The sequence below is a fragment of the Myxocyprinus asiaticus genome, chromosome 41 (assembly GCF_019703515.2).
Source record: "Myxocyprinus asiaticus isolate MX2 ecotype Aquarium Trade chromosome 41, UBuf_Myxa_2, whole genome shotgun sequence".
NCBI lineage: Eukaryota > Metazoa > Chordata > Actinopteri > Cypriniformes > Catostomidae > Myxocyprinus > Myxocyprinus asiaticus.
This window is the reverse complement of record NC_059384.1, coordinates 10,101,407-10,122,629: the sequence shown is the minus strand read 5'-3', so window position 1 is coordinate 10,122,629 and position 21,223 is coordinate 10,101,407. Positions and strand designations below refer to the sequence as shown.

The 21,223-nt window shown below is 37.8% G+C and overlaps 1 pseudogene; it reads left to right on the top strand.

The window, feature by feature from the left end:
• Positions 1-1,359: 1,359 nt before the first annotated feature.
• LOC127431696 (RNA-binding region-containing protein 3-like) lies at positions 1,360-20,927 on the top strand (annotated as a pseudogene).
• The last annotated feature ends 296 nt before the right edge of the window (positions 20,928-21,223 follow it).

Genomic DNA, 21,223 nt, shown 5'->3' with positions numbered 1-21,223 from the left:
GGCATGAGTGTGAGTAAATTGTGAGAGAATTTTCATTTTTGGGTGAACTATTCCTTTAAATTGGATTAAAAAATTACACTATATTAACATTTGTCACCAAACAATCACCGTCAGTCTTCTAGAAAGTCAGTAAAGTCTGACTGTGAGTAGTCAGCATGGAACCTGATTTATGCTTCACAAGGCGATGCTGATAGGGCACAGGCCTTTCCTTTTTGACACATTTCTGTCACTAGCCGGGGCAGCTGACAGGGTGGTAAGAGCAGCCCACTTCCCTGCTCTCTCCAGGCTCTGGCTGTTCGGTCAGGGATACCTTCCACTCCTCCATTCACCTGTGAAATTTTAGAGCAGGCCACACTGAAAGGGGGCATTGTTTCCCCCTGTAAGGAATGCCCATGCTGTCCACAATGAAAAGACTTAATTTGCACTGGAATTTGGAGGATGATTGACAATGGTGAGGATGATCTCCAAGTAAAGTTTGCCCATAAACTAGGGTCACCCCTCAATGATTGCACTCAAAGCATGATTTAAAAGAGCTCATAAAAGCTGTCACCAGTTTTAAAATGGGGTTTCAATAAAAATGCACCCAGCATTCATACATAAAAAAGAGGAAGAAGAAGAAGAGAGAGAAAAAAAGAAAAAAAAAATTTGAAATTACATGCTTACAGACTGAAATTCAACTAGGAATTTACCCACGAGAATTAAACATTTATTAACGCTTTATTCAAAGGCACAATGGTGACAAGAGCTGTTTGGCCACCTAAGCAAACTTAAACGAATGTTTAAACATAATGTTGCTAACACAGAATAGGTAAATTTTTCTTGGAGTTTATTGAATATGCATTCAAAAATCTTTTTTGGGGGCTGTCACATAAAAAAACCTAATAAGTGTGACTCATGAAACAAAGGGCTAGTATGACTGAGAAAGTGGAAGGGGAGGCCAACATTTGGCTTGGTCATATGCCAAGCACACATTTGTCTGAACTTTGTCTGAGTGGGTATTAAGGAGAAAGACCAAGAGAGTCACGACTTCTGAGCAACATTGGCACAATAAAGTTTGGTTTATTGCAAAGCTAATGAAAGTTCCCTATATACTAATACTACTACAACTAATATATATATATATATATATATATATATGTGGGAAAATGGTTTGTACCTACAAAACTGGACACTTGGCTTCGATGAACGGTATTTTGTTTCCAGCACTACAGCGTCATCTGCTGGCCAAAAAATACCTTGTATTTTGTGGGCGTTGTTAGTTTGGACCATTTGTGATTGACGCATGCTGCACCAACTGGTGAAGCGAAAAGCTCAAAAAGGACCAATCAGGTATCAGATTTTCGAAAGCCCTCTTTAACACGCCCACAAAACTTGGAATAGCGGAAGTGTGTGAGTTTGAATGGTATGCGTGTCTCATATCTTTCTTACCTTATCACACGTGTCATATATTATCTTTATTATCGTTTTTAGTTATTTGCACGCCCAATTTCTTCACGTGTTGGTGTTTTATTTTAATTTTAAGTGCTCGCGCTGCTCCGTCCACGTGTTGTTTGTTAGCAGCTGATGTTGTTGTTCATGGTTAGCCTCAGTACAAAATCAGTAGTTTCCAAACTTACGTATGCAATTCATTCGCTGATCTTTGCACGATTCACTTACTATTTCACTATTAAGTGCGCTACTTAAATTCAAATCCAAAATTGTTGGAATAGTCCTCTTTTAGTCAGAGCAGGCTGGTTGTGTTGCTAGAATTGCCTTCCACTTGAACATACAGCTTAAATTTAGTTCCTGACACATGTGTTGTATTATATTCACTTAATTATATATATAAAAAAAAATAAAAAAAACAATATGCTGCTCTGAGATGGTATAACATTTCTTTGTATTTTTACAAAATGAAATTGTATCATGATGAAGTGAATACCTCTGGGTGACACAATGATATTATTATTAGAACAATTAAGCTCCTCAATCCAATATATATATATATATATATATATATATATATATATATATATATATATATATACATACATACATACACACACTAAAAAATGTACTATAAATCCATCATGGGGAGTATATGCAGAATTTATGCTGATTTTAATTTGAACAAAAACATTTTGTCTGGACAGAATGATTTTCACTACTGTATTATAGTATTTTAAGGGGAATATGTGCTTGATTATGAAAATAATTTTACAATGCAAATAAATGTTCATAAAACAGGTTCACATTATCTTTATTGATATTATTTGTTTATTTTGTTCTTTGATGTGGGGGTGAAATTTGACTCCGATATATCTTTGTGAGATTTAGTAATCCATAATCTGTTTTTAAAGTTTTTGTCCAAAGTTGCATTGGTAAAATAATGCACACAGTATATTTGTATAATCACACAACTCAGTAATAAAAATAAAATAACTCTCAGTTTTAACTGTCAGAATAACTTTCAGTATTTAGCTCTATGACCTTTACTTTCTACAGCAACAAGTCTTTGTTTTGGCTCACTGAACTAGAATGAAAAGAGCTGGTTTTTTTTTTTTTATTTTATTTTTTTTTTTACCCTCTGCTCACCTTAGAGACCCAGACTCACTTTCAACCACTTAGGAGTGGACAGAGCTACTGATCATTTGACCTCATTTCTCTTTGTGTTTAGAATCATGCCCAAGCTGGACAAGACCGAGGTTCAAACTAAGAAAAGTAAAACCCTCATCATATGACATCTGCCCAGAGAACTCAACCGGGATGAGGAGGAGGATCTCCTTAAATATTTTGGGACCTCCTCCATCAGAGTACTGTCAGAGAAGGGACCCCAGTAAGTTGTAAGATTTACAATTAAGAAAGTTGTAAATGCTGTGGGTAAACTGTGCAGTGAACTGTGTATAAATATAGCTGACCTGATCGTTTTTTCATCTGCAGAAATATATGGCATTTGCAACTTTTAGCAGTGAGACCTCAGCTTCAAAGGTAAACTAAAATACCCATGCTGTCCACCTACAGGTGTTTGTGCAGATTTGTTAGAGGAAATTCCGTATTTTTTGTAATTCTGTAACCTCAATTTTTGCTGAGGGACAAATTTAAATTATGCTACAAATGCTGTTAAATTAGCTTAACTTTTTTTAAACCTGGAATATTCCTTTAAGATCTGGCTTTAACATCTGCTGGTACCTGAATGCTGTTACTTTCCTCCTATAGGCACTAAGCATAGTTCATCAGCTGAGAATACTTGGTCACACACTAGTGGTTGAGTTTGCAAGGGATCAAGATACTGTCACTGTATTGAAAGACCCACCCCTGTCTGACAGGTAGATGGCAAAATCATTAATAATAGACTTTTGGCTATCGCTGTAGCCACTCTTCCCTCTTCCAGTATGAGCTGTCTAGACTTTGCTCTGATTGGCTAACTATCCATTTCTATACTTGAACAGAAATCAAGCATAGCATTAGTTCAGACTGGTCACATCAGTCAAGCTTGCAAACAGCTTATGCTTAGCTGATCATGATGTCTACCAATACAATTCAGTCTCCAGTCCTCCATTCATTCATTCTCTTAGCTGCCTTTCCATTGCATGGATTCAAGCTACACTTAACACCCTACTCCATCCTCAGCTCCACTTCTTGAATGACAACTTGCATTTAGTTATCTCAACATCTGTCCTGTTATTCTGTGCTCTGTGTAATTCCAGACTGACTATTAATTGTAAGTCTATCTTCAATGCGTTTGTGACTTGTTCTTGATTTACCAACTTGTTATATTTGGAGTTTTACCAAGTGTCTAACTAATCTATTCTATGCAAATAGTCCAACCCAGTCTCATATAATGCAGGGCTCCAGACAAATAAAAAAAAAAAAAAATGACTTAGGAGCCATTAGCTCCTAAACTGAAACATTTCTAACTCTTGTAGTCTTTGTTTCTGACCCATCTGGTAGATTTAAGGCACCATACTACCATTAAGACTACCAGAGTGCAAATTGAATGATATCCCAGATGTAGTTTATTGTGCTACTCCAATCTCAATCAATAATTACCAGAAGAAAAAAGTGGTACGCAATATGGGACTTTTAATTATAAAGAAGCCCAAAATACACATGGAATTCTTATTTTGAAATATCTGCACTCCCAGTGGTGAATCTGATTCAAACTGCTAACCTGAGCTCCTGAGTACAAACCCTGTTATTTTAGGGTGATTCATGAAAAAGACCCGTTTCAAAAGAGTCATTTGTTCATGACTCTCTCGCACTGGGTTTGTTGTTGCATGTGGTGCAGCGAGCTCGTCAGAAACAGAACGGGTGAAAAGCGGCACGAGACACACTAGTGTGCGCTCTAAAGATGTATTCAATAACTCACAAGATGATATCTGACGAAACCGCATACTAACGCACACAACTTGACCGTCGCCAATGGCAACTAGATTTTAAATTATTGTCGCAATCAATAATTTTTGGTCGCATTTGCGACCATTTTAGTCGCAGTCTGTAATGAATGCTACAATAACTAAATTTGTGCAAACTTGAGTTTTACGTGCCACTTTCTACATTTTACTGTAGTTTCCTGGTGAAATTAACATGAGGCACCAGAACAATTGTGGGTTTTATTCACTTTCACACAAATCACGAGTACTATGGCTGTTTATGACTTTATAAACACGTATTTTTCGCTCTATTACTCACATCCTGCTATGTTATGATATTAAAACACTTTTACTCTAACACATCATTTGAAAAACAATACATTTTAATGCTAGTATTACAGACCCACCTACATTTACAAACTTATTCCAACATGATTATCTTCCACTCTAGCTCACCTGATACAGTGTTGGACTTTGGACTCAGAGACCCAGCGTAGAGCCCAGCCAAGGACGTTCGGAGTGAAAGTGAAACGAAAGTGCCATAGAAGTGGCACAAAATGTCGTGGTTGCTTCAGTAAATGTGCATATCATGTCATATTTTCTTTTAAAACATTATCTGTTATGTTTAGGCATTGGCTAAGGGTGAGGGTAAGGATGTCTGTTTTGTTCACCTCTCATTTATCTTTTAGGACACTATTGGTTAGGTTTAGGCTAAAGTTTTAGTTTAGGGAGGTACGTTTTACTCATTAAAACATCCATCTAATATTCTCCTTAAAAACCTTGACTGAGTACAATTCACTAAAGATAATAGTTCACCCAAAAATGAAAATTCTCTCATCATTTACTCACCCTTATTCAATCCTCAATGTATATGACTTTCTTTCTTCAGCTGAACACAAATGAAGATATTTAGAAGTTCTCAGCTCGTTTGTTCCATACTATGCAAGTGAATGGTTACCAAAATTTTGAAGCTCCAAAAATCACATAAGTCAGCAACGGACTTAAATATTGATCAGTTTCTCACCTAAACCCATCATATCACTTCTGAAGATATGGATTTAACCACTGGAGTCATATAGATTACTTTTATGCTGCCTTTATGTGCTTTTTGGAGCATAAAAAGTTTGGCACCCATTCACTTGCATTGAAAGGACTAACAGCGCTGAGATATTCTTATAAAATCTTGGTTTGTGTCCAGCAGAAGAAAGTCATACACATCTGGGTTGGCATGAGGGTGAGCAAATGATGAGAGAATTTTCATTTTTGGGTGAACTATAGCTTTAATTAGAATCATTTCACTCACATTTGGTGGCCCCCGCTGGACATTTCACTGAGAAACTGCAGACAAATGTAATTTTGGTTTGCAAAAATGTTGCCATTGTCACGTAAATTTCATTTGATCAGGCTGAAATGATCGATTGTACACGTTGCACTGTGAGAAAAGTGAAAATTGTACAATGTAATATAAATATACTGAATCTGTTCTGTTACCCCTGGGGAGTTTATTTGCTTCTCTCCCCGCATCATCCATGCAATGGATGAAGTATTCATTTAAGTATTCAAGTTAGTATTCATTTGATGGAAGTGATCCTGACTGAACTGTGTTTATGGCTAGTTGAGATTCGAAAACCTTTTGAAACAACATTTTCCAAATTCTTCTATAATTGTTATCAATGCAGTTTTTATAATCTTATACAGTATAATTTTATAGACTACATGGACATTTTTTAAAGAACTGATGACCAGTCACAAGACCCAATATGTACACTTTTCCTTATACATTCATATACATTTTAACCTCAGGTATTGACTTTGATAAAAAAAAAAAAAGTCAACCACATGGTTGTAATGTGTGTAATATGATTGTACACTCATAACATTTTGTCTTAATGTTTTAGTTGTGCTGGTGCCCAAGTTGGAAAGTAAAGAAGGAAAAACAGCAAAATAACATTCCTCTGGTGGACAACAGCATAGCTCCTAATCTGGGGTGGGTGTGATGTGTATTTTCGATAAGCACATAGACTTCCTAAACATGCATGATCAATGACATTCCTAGTGTGTCACTATTTATTATGTCACTGGAGATTTGAGACAGGCTAACACCCTCTGTTGACATCCTGCACCTGGTGTCAGTAGTTCAGGCCCTGGTAAGAGAGAGAGGAAGTTGGAGAGAGTGGCTGTCACCATCCGTCTCATGTCCAATTACAGGCCCATGTCTCTGAGTGTCTGTTCTGCAGAGACAGCCTGTCTGCTCTTGCCATGTGGTAGCACCAGGTGGCCTTTGATAAAGAGACCGTGGGCTAAGATATAATTTTGCACGAGGAGCCCGCACCTCACCTTCACTTAACGAGCAGAGCCGTGACACATTTTTATTTATTTAATTCCGCTCAAAGCTGCTCGTGCACAGACCGCGGCCACTTGATATGCATGTTGTTCAGAGGCGTGATGCTCCGAATGAAGAGCAGACCATTTAAGTGACAGAATGTGCAATCAAAATTAAACTTGCATTAGTTTTGATTCTCAAAGTGTTCATCATGCAAGGGAAGTCAAAGCAACATACGGTGCATAATATGTTGAATCTTTATTTTACAGTGTGTAAAATGTCAGACTTTAAGATCGGGCTGTTTTTCAGCCTTTTAACAGTATTATAACTGTATATATTATTTTGATATTTCTGTTTTTGCCCTGAAATGACTTAAAAGGGTGATCAATCTGAGAAACCATCTTTTGACCAAACAGTTACTGTAGCCAATTAGATTTAAAATCTAGTGTCCACACTCTTTTCACTAAATGGAAAAAAAATAAAAAATAAGGAAGAAATACTCATTTTCAATAATATGTACCAACACATAAACTAATGCACAACAATATGGCCCATATTTTACATTTGAAAAATCTATATGAAAAAGACCACCCTCAGACTTCACTGAACATTTTTGTTTCATTTTAGTGACCATTTTAAAAATAACTTTCAAGTGATAGTGCCAACAAATCGATTAAGTGAAGCAGACAGGCTGAACTGATTCGCAGAAATGAATCAAACTTACTACTGTTGCCATTTTGCTACTAAAGTTTACATTTAGAGATGGTACAAAAGAAAATCTCATCTTTCTCATTTTCATTAGTCGCTAGAAATGACATAACTTGAATGAAATGTAATTATGAACATATTGCGCACCTGAAGAACTTAAGTGTATTTGGACATTTGTTTTGGTACTTGTAGTTTAGTTAACTACTATTTACTAAACGGTAGCTGCTCTCCCATCCTTGAACGCTGATGTGTTTTGCAGGCGTGGGCAGATAGATTACGAAATGCAGCCAGATCTGTGAACCTCGCTCTTATGTTTATGCTTTGCCATTATTTTTGATGCATTTAGTCAGGGGTAGCATTTTTGGAAATGTTTGCTCCCTGTCTCATCTCTTCGAGTCCAGTGACTGGCACTGTTTTGCCATGTTTGCTTTTTTTTTTCTCACACAGGTTGAAACTTCAAACAAATCCGACGCTGAAATATTTATACCCTCCTCCTTCAAGTGGAATTTTGACAAACATTACACACACTTTTGAGTGTGCCCAAGATCTATGTTCAAGTGAGTGGTGGCTGCAATGATTCATTTCTTATGTTTTTCTTTTCTTTTATTTATTAGTTCATGTTGAGAATGTGTAAACATGCATATCAGTACGCTTAACTCTTATGTATCAGTAACTCTCTCTTTTTCTCTCACTTTTTTGCTTGCATGATACTAAAGTCAAGTGTTTTTTTTTTAGTTAATCTCAGGTAAAAGATGCAAAAATATGTTATAAAAACAGATTTTGCTCTTAGAATGACACTAATGTGATTTTTGAATCGAGTCCAGTCTCTAAACATCAAACCACAGTATTTGGATGGAATTATTCTGATGGTATTAATATCATGATCATGTGGGAGGGATTGAGGGCTGTATTTAACATTTTCCCTTAATCTACGATAGTGAAACGCCAGGGAGAGGATGTAATTCACTAGTCTGCCTTTTGGTGGCGCTAGACTTCTGTCAGATAGACTGGTGGTGTCAGTGTGCTGCTGAATTGTATTAAATCTACTCAAAGCTCAGTTCTAACACCATCAGTGAGGCTTTAAATGATCTAAATATATTCCCACACAGCAATCTGGGTTACATATGGAGCCAGGGTCACAATTAATGTTTGTGTCTGAGGAATACGCAGGAGCAGGTGTATGGGAACAACACATATACATACACATACACATACAATCAAGTAATCTGAATCTTTTCTCCACGTTCCTCCACAGGTTCTTCACTTGAATAAGATGAACCTGCCCAGCCCGTTCAGCCCAGTTACAGCTCCTCCCCCAATGGTGAGTGGGATCATACAGTTTTGCAAATGTTTACTTTTTGAATGTCATTGCATTGAGATTTTAGAAGGGCTAAGTCAAATTCACTTCAAGCTACTCAGAACAGAATCAGCATGTCTAAAGAATCACTGCAATTTGTGATGAATGTGTAATGTGAATCACATCGGCTGATTTAAAAGTGAATTTAAAAGCTTTTTAGCGAGCCCTGTCTATATAAGTGGTCTGCTTATATTGATGAGCTATAGTTGTGCAAAGAAGCGTTGGGTCCGCTGAGAGGGAGTAACCCACTCATCTGCAACGTTTCAGTTTGAGATGCCCCGAGGCCCACTGCTGCCCATGCCCCCACCATACCCCCCAGAGAACCCCCCACTCCCGGAGCAGGAGGAGGGGGCAACGGGCAGCGAGAAAGAATCTGAATATGAGAGTGGAGATGATGAGGACAAAGAAAGGTAGCTGATTTCCACCCTTCTGTTTTATCTACAATCTTTTTTTTTTTTTTAAAGAATATTCTGGGTTCAATACAAGTTAAGCAACATTTGTGGCATTATGTTGGCTACCACAAAAAATAATTTCAATTTGTCCATCTTTTTCTTTACAAAAAGACAGAAATGTGAAGCTTATAATTTTATAAAACCACTTACATTAATTCTTCTGTTAAAACACATGTATTATTTGAGCTGTGAAGTTGTTTAAAAAGTCGTTTTAACAGTCGTTTTAGGGTTTGTTGACATTAGTTGTTATATTGGCTATAACTTAACACAGAAAAGATAAGCGATTTTATCAGACAAAAGTCATGCAAACATGCATATTGTTTATGTCTTTTGAAACAGTAAGTATTTTAATGTTTACGGAATGGCCCCATTCATTTCCATTGTAAGTGCCTCACTGGAACCCAGATTTTTGCTTTTTTTAAAGAAAAGGCAGGGAAAGTCAAAATAAATTTTTGTGGTGATCAAAATTATGCCACAAATGCTGTCGATTGAGCTTAACTTGTATTGAACCCGGAATATTCCTTTCATAACTTTTTAAGGTAAGCTTCACTATTACTATTGCTCATACTTGGGGATAGGTTTTGTTTAAATACTTAACAATGAGTATTAAGGGGGCCCCTCTAGAGTCGCAAATTCAAATCCAGGGCGTGCTGAGTGACTCCAGCCAGGTCTCCTAAGCAACCAAATTGGCCCGGTTGCTAGGTAGGGTAGAGTCACATGGGGTAACCTCCTCGTGGTCGCTATAATGTGTGGTTCTCGCTCTCGATGGGGCACTTGGTGAGGGGTAAAGCGCTCAACAAGCCACGTGATAAGATGCACGGATTGACGGTCTCAGACGTGGAGGAAACTGAGATTCGTCCTCCGCCACCCGGATTGAGGCGAGTCACTACGCCACCACACCACCACGAAGACTTAGTGCATTGGGAATTGGGCATTCCTAATTGGGGAGAAAAGGGGAGAGAAAAAAAAACAAAAAAACAATGAGTATTAAACTTGTGTAATTCCTGTACCGTTTGTAACCATGTGGCATGTTGAAGAGGAGTTTACATAGCAGTTGGACTTTGGATAAATTCTTTTCACCTGGCAGATGATAAACCGGACAAAAAATTCCATAGACTCACTTTGAAGTAGGGATCACTTGAGCCATATGTAGAGACCAAGATAACATAGAAACTAATCAATAGCCAGAAAGTAACCACCTAGCAACCATTCAGAAAACCATAACAACCACCTAGCAACTGCCTAGCAACAAGATAGCAACAATCTGGCAACCAGAAGATCCTAATACTGTGGTGGTGATTTTTGCACAGGCAAGCACCACAAAAATTTTTTTTCAGAAAATGTAAAAATCAAGTTTAGCTGAAGCTTTCGTCCAAAGTTACTTACAGTACACTTGTTACAAAGACAGTTGCCCTGAAGTAACCTGGGGTTAAGTATTTTGGTCAAGAATGCAATGGTAATAGTTCATGTTTCAGACCTTGCAGGGTTTAAACCTACAATATTTTGGTCACTAGCCTAGATCTTTACCCACTATTCCACATCATCCCCATAATATTACTGTTATATTAGTATTGCAGACAGACTGTCACTAACAAATACTTTGGGTAAGAGTGTCTGCTAAATGCCTGAAATTTAAATGCAATGTCTTATATAACATTTAAGTGGTGATACTGTATTTTGTAACTGTGGAATCACCACCAGTATTGACTCATTTTCTCATTGACAGATTGTTTGTCTCAGTATGGCAGCAGCTGAAGGCTGTAAAGCATTCAAGTATTCTGTTTGTCTTTTTCATTCCAGTGTTTTTCCTTCCATTCAAAAGCCATACATGTTTAATAGCTTCTCACTTCTTCTGTCTACTTTCCACAAAGGATGATCAGACTGATGGGCCTTGTTAACCAGCCATGCAAAAGACCGCTGAGAGCAAAGACTTCTAAGAGAAAGAAACCTAAACTAAAGGATATCCTGTTTACTCCCAAAACAGACTCCCTCAGGTAAAGTCTCTCAGCTGTCTTTCAATCAACTAGAGGCTTCTTTGTCTTTAAATAAATTAAATTAAACTGCACCTTATAGTTTCAAAGACTACCTTTTGTCTACCTGAGACAGACATAAAATTCTGATGTCTGAAATGTACAAAGAGATTTGTTGATGCACTTTATGGCCCAAAGAATGTGGGCACCGTCTTCAGATAATTGATTCTGGCAATTTCAACTAAACGCATTTTAACAGGCGCCTTAAATCAAACATAAAGCCATGCAAACTGCTTGGGCAAACAGGTTTATTGGAATGGGGTGTACCAAAACCCCCTTTGTGCACAAAGTGTGGTTCATAAAGAAATGGTTTACTGAGTCTTGTGTGAAACAACTTGACTGGCCTGCAAAAAACCCAGACCTGAACACCGTTGAACACTTATGGGATGAACTGGAATGCCAGTTCCCATCAGCCATATTCCAACTTCTAGTGGAAAATCTTCTCAGAAGAGTAAAAGCTGGAGGACCAACTCCCTAATAATGCCAGTGGTTAAAAAAAAAAAAAAAAAGTTCAACACATATGGGCGTGGTATTCAGGTGTCTAGCTTGGTATTTAGCTTGATGTTGAAAATGATTCAGGGTTATTGGAGATTTACTCACCCTCATCCCATCCCAGATGTGTATGACTTTTTTTCTTCTGCAGAACACAAATTAAGATTTTTAAGTGTATATTTCAGATCTGTACGTGCATACAATGCAAGTGAATGGTGACCAGACCTTTTAAACTCCAAAAATTACAAAAGCTCCATAAAAGTAATCCATATATGGCCTGGAGAGAATCAGGAGCCGCAATCCACAGATGTGACTGAAGGTAAGGCTGTGTGTCCTCCATTCCCCCTGCTACTCGAGCCCCCGAGTTCACTCATCCATCCTGAGCGGACCTGCTCACTTAACACAGCAATTAGCCCTGAGAATAGTGACTCAGCTGGAGAGAAGATTTAATGTATCGGGCTGTCAGCAAACCAAGTCGCTCTCGCCGTGAGGTTCCGAGACCTTCACCTGTGTCAGGATAAGCCTGTAAGATTATTTGGAAATCAGAGGTGCGACTATCAAGCAAAACAAAACACTTTTTCGATGTTATTGAGGGAGTAGTTCACAAAAAATGAAAATGTTGTTATTTACTCACTCTTCTAAATTGTTATTTCTCTGTGCAACACAACAGTTAAAATTCGTGAAGAATCGTTGTGCAACTCTTATCATACAGTGACACTGCATAGTCACCAGGGACTGTCAAGCTCCAAAAACTCCTTAAAAGCACCATAAAAGTAGTCTATATGACTCGTGTACTGTAGATTACAGTATTCAGTATAAACCATACAGTAGCTTTGTGTGAGGGACAGACTGAAATTTAAGTCATTATTCACTGACCTACCCCCGCTGAAGCTTGTGTCTAGCCCGCATCTGCATTCATTTAAAAAAAACTGTGCACGTCATTGATGCCAAAACAGCATTGATTTTCACATCTGTAGTAATTGAACGAGATGCACCATTTTTGAATTATGGGTGCAAATTCTTGGTATGGTAACAATGTGTAACAATTCTTCAAAAAATTCTACCTTTGTGTTCCGCAGAAAAAAATAATAGCATACAGGTTTGATAATGCCAAAAAGTGTCATACTTTTGAGCTCAAATTGAGATACCCACTCTGTTGTTTACCTTATCTGTTTCTGTTTGCTTTTCCATTAAAAAACTGAGATGAAAAAGCTTTCAAAAACAAACAGCTTTCTGAACCCTCTTAATAAAAAGCTGAAGGCAGGTTGTTCATTTCATTATCCTTGCTTTCAACTGATAAACAATACATTTAAATGACGAGGCGAGACATGTCAAAGGAATCCACTTCTTGAAGGGGAAGTTATCAGCACTGACTTGCTGCTCTAGTACACATTCGACACTAGATCTGTCAGACAAGTTTCCAGAGGATTTGTGTAGCCTCGCTGCTTCCCATAATTCCTTAGACGTGTTTGGTTACGGCTTACTGCCAACTGCCAGGTGACATCTCCACCTGTGCCATGAAAGAGCCTGAAAGGAACCCCATGGACCCCACTCAAACATGCTGGTGTTACCATAAGAGATTAAAGGAATAGTTTACTCAAAAATGAAAGTTCTGTCATCATTTACTCACCCTCAAGTCATTCCAAACCCATATGACTTTCTTTCTTCTGCAGAACACAAAAGGAGAAAATTTGAAGATTAGTTTCCATGCTCTTTTACAGGCAGTTACAATGAATGGGGACTACAGCTTTCAAACTTCGAAAAAGATGGAAAAGCACCATAAAAGTATCATAAAAGTGGTCCACATGATTTGTGCGCTATATTCCAAGTCTTTTGAAGCCATACAATAGCTTTGTATGAGAAAAAGACTCAAATTTAAGTCATTATTTACTGGTAAGCTTGACTTAAGCCTAGCTCCTAAGGCTTGGAATATAGCGTATGAGTATTATGGACCACATTTATGGTGCTGTTCCATCCTTTTTTGAAGCTTGAAAGCTTTATGGAAATATTTTATAGAAAAAAGTGACCAAACCAGTATTTTTATTTATTTATTTATTTTTTTTTTTAACCACTGAAGAAAGAAGGTCATACAGGTTTGAAGCAACATGAAGGTAATGATGACATAATTTTTATTTTTGGGTGAACTATCTCTTTAATACACTTGACAGGTTTTTTTCACAGGCATGGATTTTCCATTTAATAATCATTTACGTAATTTTTGTTTGGTTTGGAATGGAATTAATTCCACTTTCATTCGCAACAGCAATCCACTGCTTAGCACTGATAATTACAGCGTTGGTTTTAAATAGTCTTTTTTTTTATTTTTTATTGAGCACCGTGGTAGTTTGAATCATGTTCTAATTGTGTTTATGCGACTTATTCCTTGACACGGAAAAGATGGAGGCTTCCGCTCAGGATGCTCCAGAAGGGTTTGGAAAGATCTACCCTTGTGCTCAGCTTCCCAGACAGGAGGAAGACAAGGAGGAAGATGAGGACATTCCCTCAGAGTTCATCTCTGGAATAGAGCTAGAAAGAGGCAGATTCTCCACAGATGGTGAAAGACTCTCAAATCGTGCATGCAAACACTCACTTTTCTTCTTTGTAGGAGTGCATTGCACATCAAATTAAATAGAGAAGCTCTACTAAAGAATTTGCCTTTGAGTATTCACAAGCATACTGTTGATCTTTAAAGAAATTAATATTTAATACAAGGCACACCAGGCAGTCGTCATTCGACTGTTTGCATTTTTCAGATGTTTTCTGTGATTACATACAATATTTATTTTAGGTCATTGATTTCGGGTTGTAGTTTTGAGTACTTTATTAGTCTCTCAAAACAGACATTTTTTTTTTTTTTTTTTTTTACATTTTCTTTTAATGTGTACATACCTCTTATTACATTTTTTTTTAGGGATTTTTAATGTACTGATTTGATTGTGTTTTTTTCTTGATTTATTCATTGATATGTACAGAGATAAAGAAAATGTCAGTGTTTAAAAATTACACTTGAATAATACAGTTAAAGTCATTAAAACTCATTTTTTTAATCACTCCACAGATTCAATATTAGTAAACTATTAGGACATCTTGTTTAGGAAATTTACTTCATGCATGACACAAGTAATTTTTCCAACAAATTTTTTTACAGACAGATTGTTGAACTTTTAATTGACTGTCACAATTCCAGTGGGTCAGAAGTATACATACACTAAGTTAACTGTACCTTTCAGCAGCTTGGAAAATTCTAGACAATGATGTCAAGCCTTTAGACAATTAGCTTCTGATAGGAGGTGTACTGAATTGGAGGTGTACCTGTGGATGTATTTTAAGGCCTTCCTTCAAACTCAGTGCCTCTTTGCGTGACATCATGAGAAAATCAAAAGAAATCAGCCAAGACCTCAGAAAAAAAATTGTAGACCTCCACAAGTCTGGTTCATTCTAGGGAGCAATTTCCAAATGCCTGACGGTACCACGTTCATCTGTACAAACAATAGTACGCAAGTATAAACACCATGGGACCACGCAGCCATCATACCACTCAGGAAGGAGACGCATTCTGTCTCCTAGAGATGAACATAGTTTTGTGCGAAAAGTGCAAATCAATCCCAGAACAACAGCAAAAGACCTTGTGAAGATGCTGGAGGAAACAGGTAGACAAGTATCTATATCCACAGTAAAACGAGTCCTATATCGACATAACCTGAACAGCTGCTCAGCAAGGAAGAAGCCACTGCTCCAAAACCACCATAAAAAGTCATACTGCCATTTGCAAGTGCACATGGGGACAAAGTCCTTACTTTTTGGAGAAATGTCCTCTGGTCTAATGAAACAAAAATTGAACTGTTTGGCCATAATGACCATGGTTATGTTTGGAGGAAAAAGGGTGAGGCTTACAAGCCAAAGAACATCATCCCAACCGTGAAGCATGGGGGTGATGGCATCATGTTGTGGGGATGTTTTTCTGCAGGAGGGACTGGTGCACTTCACAAAAAAAATTTTTTTTGCTGCATTCATTTTTCCCCCTCGATCCTGACTAGTCTCCCAGTTCCTGCCGCTGAAAAACATCCCCACAGCATGATGCTGCCACCACCATGCTTCACTGTAGGGATGTTATTGGCCAGGTGATGAGCAGTGCCTGGTTTCCTCCAGACATGACGCTCGCCATTCAGGCCAAAGAGTTCAATCTTTGTTTGTCATGGTCTGAGAGTCCTTCAGGTGCCTTTTGGCAAACTCCAGACAGGCTGTCATGTGCCTTTTACTGAGGAGTGGCTTCCGTCTGGCCACTCTACCATACAGGCCTGATTGGTGGAGTGCTGCAGAGATGGTTGTTCTTCCGGAAGTTTCTCCTTTCTCCACAGAGAAATGTTGGAGCTCTGTCAGAGTGACCATTGGGTTCTTGGTCACCTCCCTGACTAAGGCCCTTCTCCCCCGATCGCTCAGTTTGGCTGGGCGGCCAGCTCTAGGAAGAGTCCTGGTGGTTCCAAACTTCTTCCATTTACGGATGATGGAGGCCACTGTGCTCATTGGGACCTTCAATGCTGCAGAAATTTTTCTGTACCCTTCCCCAGATCTGTGCCTCGATACAATCCTGTTTTGGAGGTTTACAGACAATTCCTTGGACTTCATGGCTTGGTTTGTGCTCCGACATGCACTGTTAACTGCGGGACCTTATATAGACAGGTGTGTGCCTTTCCAAATCATGTCCAATCAACTGAATTTACCACAGGTGTACTCCATTCAAGTTGTAGAAACATCTCAGTGATGATCAGTGGAAACAGGATGCACCTGAGCTCAATTTTGAGTGTCATGGCAAAGGCTGTGAATACTTATGTACGTGATTTTTTTTTTTTTTTCATTTTTTATTTTTAATAAATTTGCAAAGATTTCAAACAAACTTCTTTCACATTGTCATTATGGCATATTGTTTGTAGAATTTTGAGGAAAATAATCAATTTAATAAATTTTGGAATAAGGCTGTAACATAACAAAATGTGGAAAAAGTGAAGCGCTGTGAATACTTTCCGGATGCACTGTATGTAAACTTCTTACCCACTGGGAATGTGATGAAAGAGCTAAAAGCTGAAATAAATAATTCTCTCTACTATTATTCTGACATTTCACATTCTTAAAATAGTGATCTTAACTGACCTAAGACAGGTAATGTTTTCTACGATTAAATGTCAGGAATTGTGAAAAACTGAATTTGGCTAAGGTATATGTAAACTTCTGACTTCAACTGTATTACAAATCAAATTGAAGAAAAAGTAAGTACCTGCCCTATAAAACTATGTCTGTCTGTCTGTCTGTCAATGCAATTTAATTATAACAATAAAGATGTACACAATAATTATTTAAATGAATGCTTTACACAACATTTACTCAAAATGTAAAAAAAAAAAAAAAGAGAAAACAAAGTGACCATTGGCTGACTGTTGAAACTGACACAGCCTAGGGAGGCCTGGGTAGCTCAGCGATTATTGACGCTGACTGCCAACCCTGGAGTCATGAGTTCGAATCCAGGGCGTGCTGAGTGACTCCAACCAGGTCTCCTAAGCAACCAAATTGGCCCGGTTGCTAGGGAGGGTAGAGTCACATGGGGTAACTTCCTCGTGGTCACTATAATGTGTGGTTCTCGCTCTCAGTGGGGCTCGTGGTGAGTTGTGCGTGGATGCCGTGGAGAATAGCATGGGCCTCCACACGTGCTACGTCTCCGTGGTAATGCGCTCAACAAGCCACGTAATAAGATGTGCGGATAGACGGTCTCAGATGCGGAGGCAACTGAGATTCGTCCTCCGCCACCCGGACTTCACCATAGTTCACCGAGTCACTGCACCTCCACAAGGACTTAGAGCGTGTTGGGATTCCAAATTGGGGAGAAAAGGGGAGGAAAACAAAAAAAGACACTGATATATTGGTTAATAGTGTTCACATATATTAATAAAATGCCACATACTATGGATTCTACATTTAGTAAATTCATATGATTATGTAATGTTTGCTTCACCGTCTGGCTTAGAATAGAGTATTTCTCAATTTATTCCAACTACATAACTCTGCTCAATTTTTTCCACAGGATCTGAAGTTCATCTACGGGCGGTATATCGACGACATCTCAGAGGAGGAAAGAAACATGTAAGCACCTTCTCGTGCCTCAGGCCCTTGTTTGGGGCCTCAACTCCACCAATCAAAATCAAAGCCAATGAAAAGCAAACACCACTCCAGTGTTTCTCAGGAACGGTGAATAAAGGAGAGACCTTCATGAACATGTACTGATGTGTAAATGTATTTGGTAATGACAGGTTTGATATTGTTTTGATGAAAGAGGGGAGGATAAAAGGTCAGGCCTTCATCGGGCTCCTGAGTGAGAGTAGTGCAGAGAAAGCCTTGAAGGAAACCAATGGATTCATACTCCATGACAAACCTCTTGTGGTGGTATCCTTTGCTTTTCAACTGTTTTTGGCATTAGCTCTCTGGTAGACTTCATGTATAGATGTAAAGGCCTACTTACAGTGGTGGTCAAAAATATTGGCACCCTTGGCAAATATGAGCAAAGAAGGCTGTGAAAAACAATCTGCATTGTTTATCCTTTTGATCTTTTATTCAAAAAATTCACAAAAATATAACCTTTAATTGAAGTAAAACGATTGAACGAAGGGGAAATATCTCAATATTAAATAAATATTTTTCTCCAAAACAAGTTGGCCACAATTATTGGCACCCCTAGAAATTCTTGTGAGTAAAATATATCTGAAGTATATTCCCATTCATATTTTACATTTTTTAGTGCACCTGGGTTACTAGGAACAAGAAATTGTTCAGCCTTGACTTCCTGTTAAATAGGGTTATACATATGAGATAACACACAGTCCAAATTCCCTTAATCATCAATCACAGTGGGTAAGACCAAAGAATATAGTTCTGATGTGCGGCAAAAGGTTGTTGAGCTTCACAAAATGGGAAGTGGCCATAAGAAAATAGCCAAAGCATTGAAAATCCCCATTTCCACCATCAGGGCAATAATTAACAAGTTCCAATCAACTGGAGATGTTAATAATCAGCCTGGAAGTGGACATGTGTCTATATTGTCTCCACGCATGGTGAGGAGGATGGTTCAAGTGGCCAAAGAATCTCCAAGGATCACAGCTGGAGAACTGCAGAAATAAGTTGGGCCTTGGGGTCAGAAAGTCTGAAAAAATAAAAATAAATATCAGACATCATCACAAGTTGTTTGGGAGGGTTTCATGAAAAAAAGCCTCTGCTCTTATCCAACAACAAACTCAAGCGTCTTCAGTTTGCCAGAAACTACTGGAACTTAAAATGTGACTGGGGTCAATGGTCAGATGAAACAAAAAAAGAGCTTTTTGGTAGCACACATCAGAGATGGGTTTGGCGCATACAGAAATGAAGTACCCAATGCCAATGGTTAAATGTGGTGCTGGATCTTTAATGTTGTGGGGCTGTTCTTCTGGTGGAGGTCCTGGACATCTTGTTCGGATACATGGAATCATGGACTCTATCAAATACCAACAGATCAAAGCCTGTCTGCCTCTGCCAGAAAGCTTATAATGGGCCCTGGTTGGATTTTTCAGCAGGACAATGATCCAAAACAAACATCAAAATCAACACAAAAATGGTTCACTGACCACAAAATCAAGGTTCTGCCCAGTCCCCTGACTTCAACCCCATAGAAATAACCCCATAGAAAACCTGTGGGGTGAACTGAAGAGGAGGGTCCACCAACATGGACCTCTGAATTTGAAGGATCTGTAGAGATTCTGTATGGAAGAATGGTCTCAGATCCCTTGCCATGTGTTCTCCAACCTCATTAGGCATTATAAGAGAAGACTCAGAGCTGTTATCTTGGCAAAGTGAGGTTGCAAAAAGTATTGAATAAAAGGGTGCCAATAATTATGGCCAAAAATATTTATTTAAACCTGTTTCAATTGTTTTACTTCAATTAATGGTTAGATTATTAATTTTTCACAGCCTTCTTTGCTCATATTTAACAAGGGTTCCAATATTTTTGGCCACAACTGTATACATGTAAAAGCTTTACTTTAGACAAATCAAAGCTCTTTTTAATCTATGTTGTAGTTTTGTATGGTATTTGTCTGTATTTTTATCACTTTTGAGCCTTAACTCAAACTCCAGCAGTTTGCCCATTCTGCAAAACCTAAACAGGATTCTGCCAACCAAAAGAAGGGAGGAAAGAAACACTGAACTGGTGGGTAAAATGATACATTTTAGGTCAGTATTTCACATACTTTTTATTTTTAAAGCCGTATCAGGATATTTATGCTGTTTGAGTAGTACTGATCACGTATTGAAATCTAATCCCTTGCTCTTGTACCAGTAAAAATTAACCTCCGATTTCTGTTTGTTTAAGATGATGTTGCATCATATTACCTCAGTCATGATCCTACAGGAACACTTCATATCCTTTAAAATATCCTTTAAAAGAGTTATTTTCACATGGTCATCTTATAACGCCAAACTTTGTGTGTAAGTTTACATTACAAATCTATGACCAATTCTGCATAGCTGATAGAGTGTACAGAATTGCTTCAAAATGCCAAGCAATATTTTTCTGCTTTACCACAGTCCTTTAACATAAAGTACAATTATTTTCACACATAAATCTTGTTATTGTTATTGAAATTCTCATTTCTTTTCCTCAGATTTTATTGCAGATTGAATGTTGAGTCCTGTTGTGCTGAGGAGGACTGTGTCATCTAGGACTTTAATATTTTTTTGTATGTAGGAAATTATTGTTATGTCTTGCAGTAAAATAAAATAAAAAGTTGATTGTTTATATAGACTTTTATATTTAATATTGTAATGTTAATATGTGTTGTTTGTGCACTCATGGAGCAATGATTTGGATCCCGATGTTTAATGGTACCAGTATTTTTGTGCATGCACAACATGTGCCTTTGATGTGAAGGAGAGTAAATTTAGAAAGAGCTATCAGTCAGCCAACTACTCTTCCAGCATAACAGCAACAGATGGTACTATCAATACAGCAGAGAGCAGAGGCAAAGAATACCCCCCAAAAATGGCTGTGGCTGGTGCTGGCCCGACTCAAAGATTAGCTGTTCTTTGTTCACTGTACTTTAGTCTGGATTACTGGTTCTTAGACTTAAAAAAATAAAAAACTAAGCAACTGCAGTTGGGGAAGTCATTGTGAAAGATGTTTCTTTTCTTCAGAGTAAATAATCAGAGCATTTAATAAACATTCTTATATATATATATATATATATATACAGGTGCATCTCAATAAATTAGAATGTCGTGGAAAAGTTCATTTATTTCAGTAATTCAACTCAAATTGTGGAACTCGTGTATTAAATAAATTCAGTGCACACAGACTGAAGTAGTTTAAGTCTTTGGTTCTTTTAATTGTGATGATTTTGGCTCACATTTAACAAATACCCACCAATTCACTATCTCAAAAAATTAGAATACATCATAAGACCAATAAAAAAAACATTTTTAGTGAATTGTTGGCC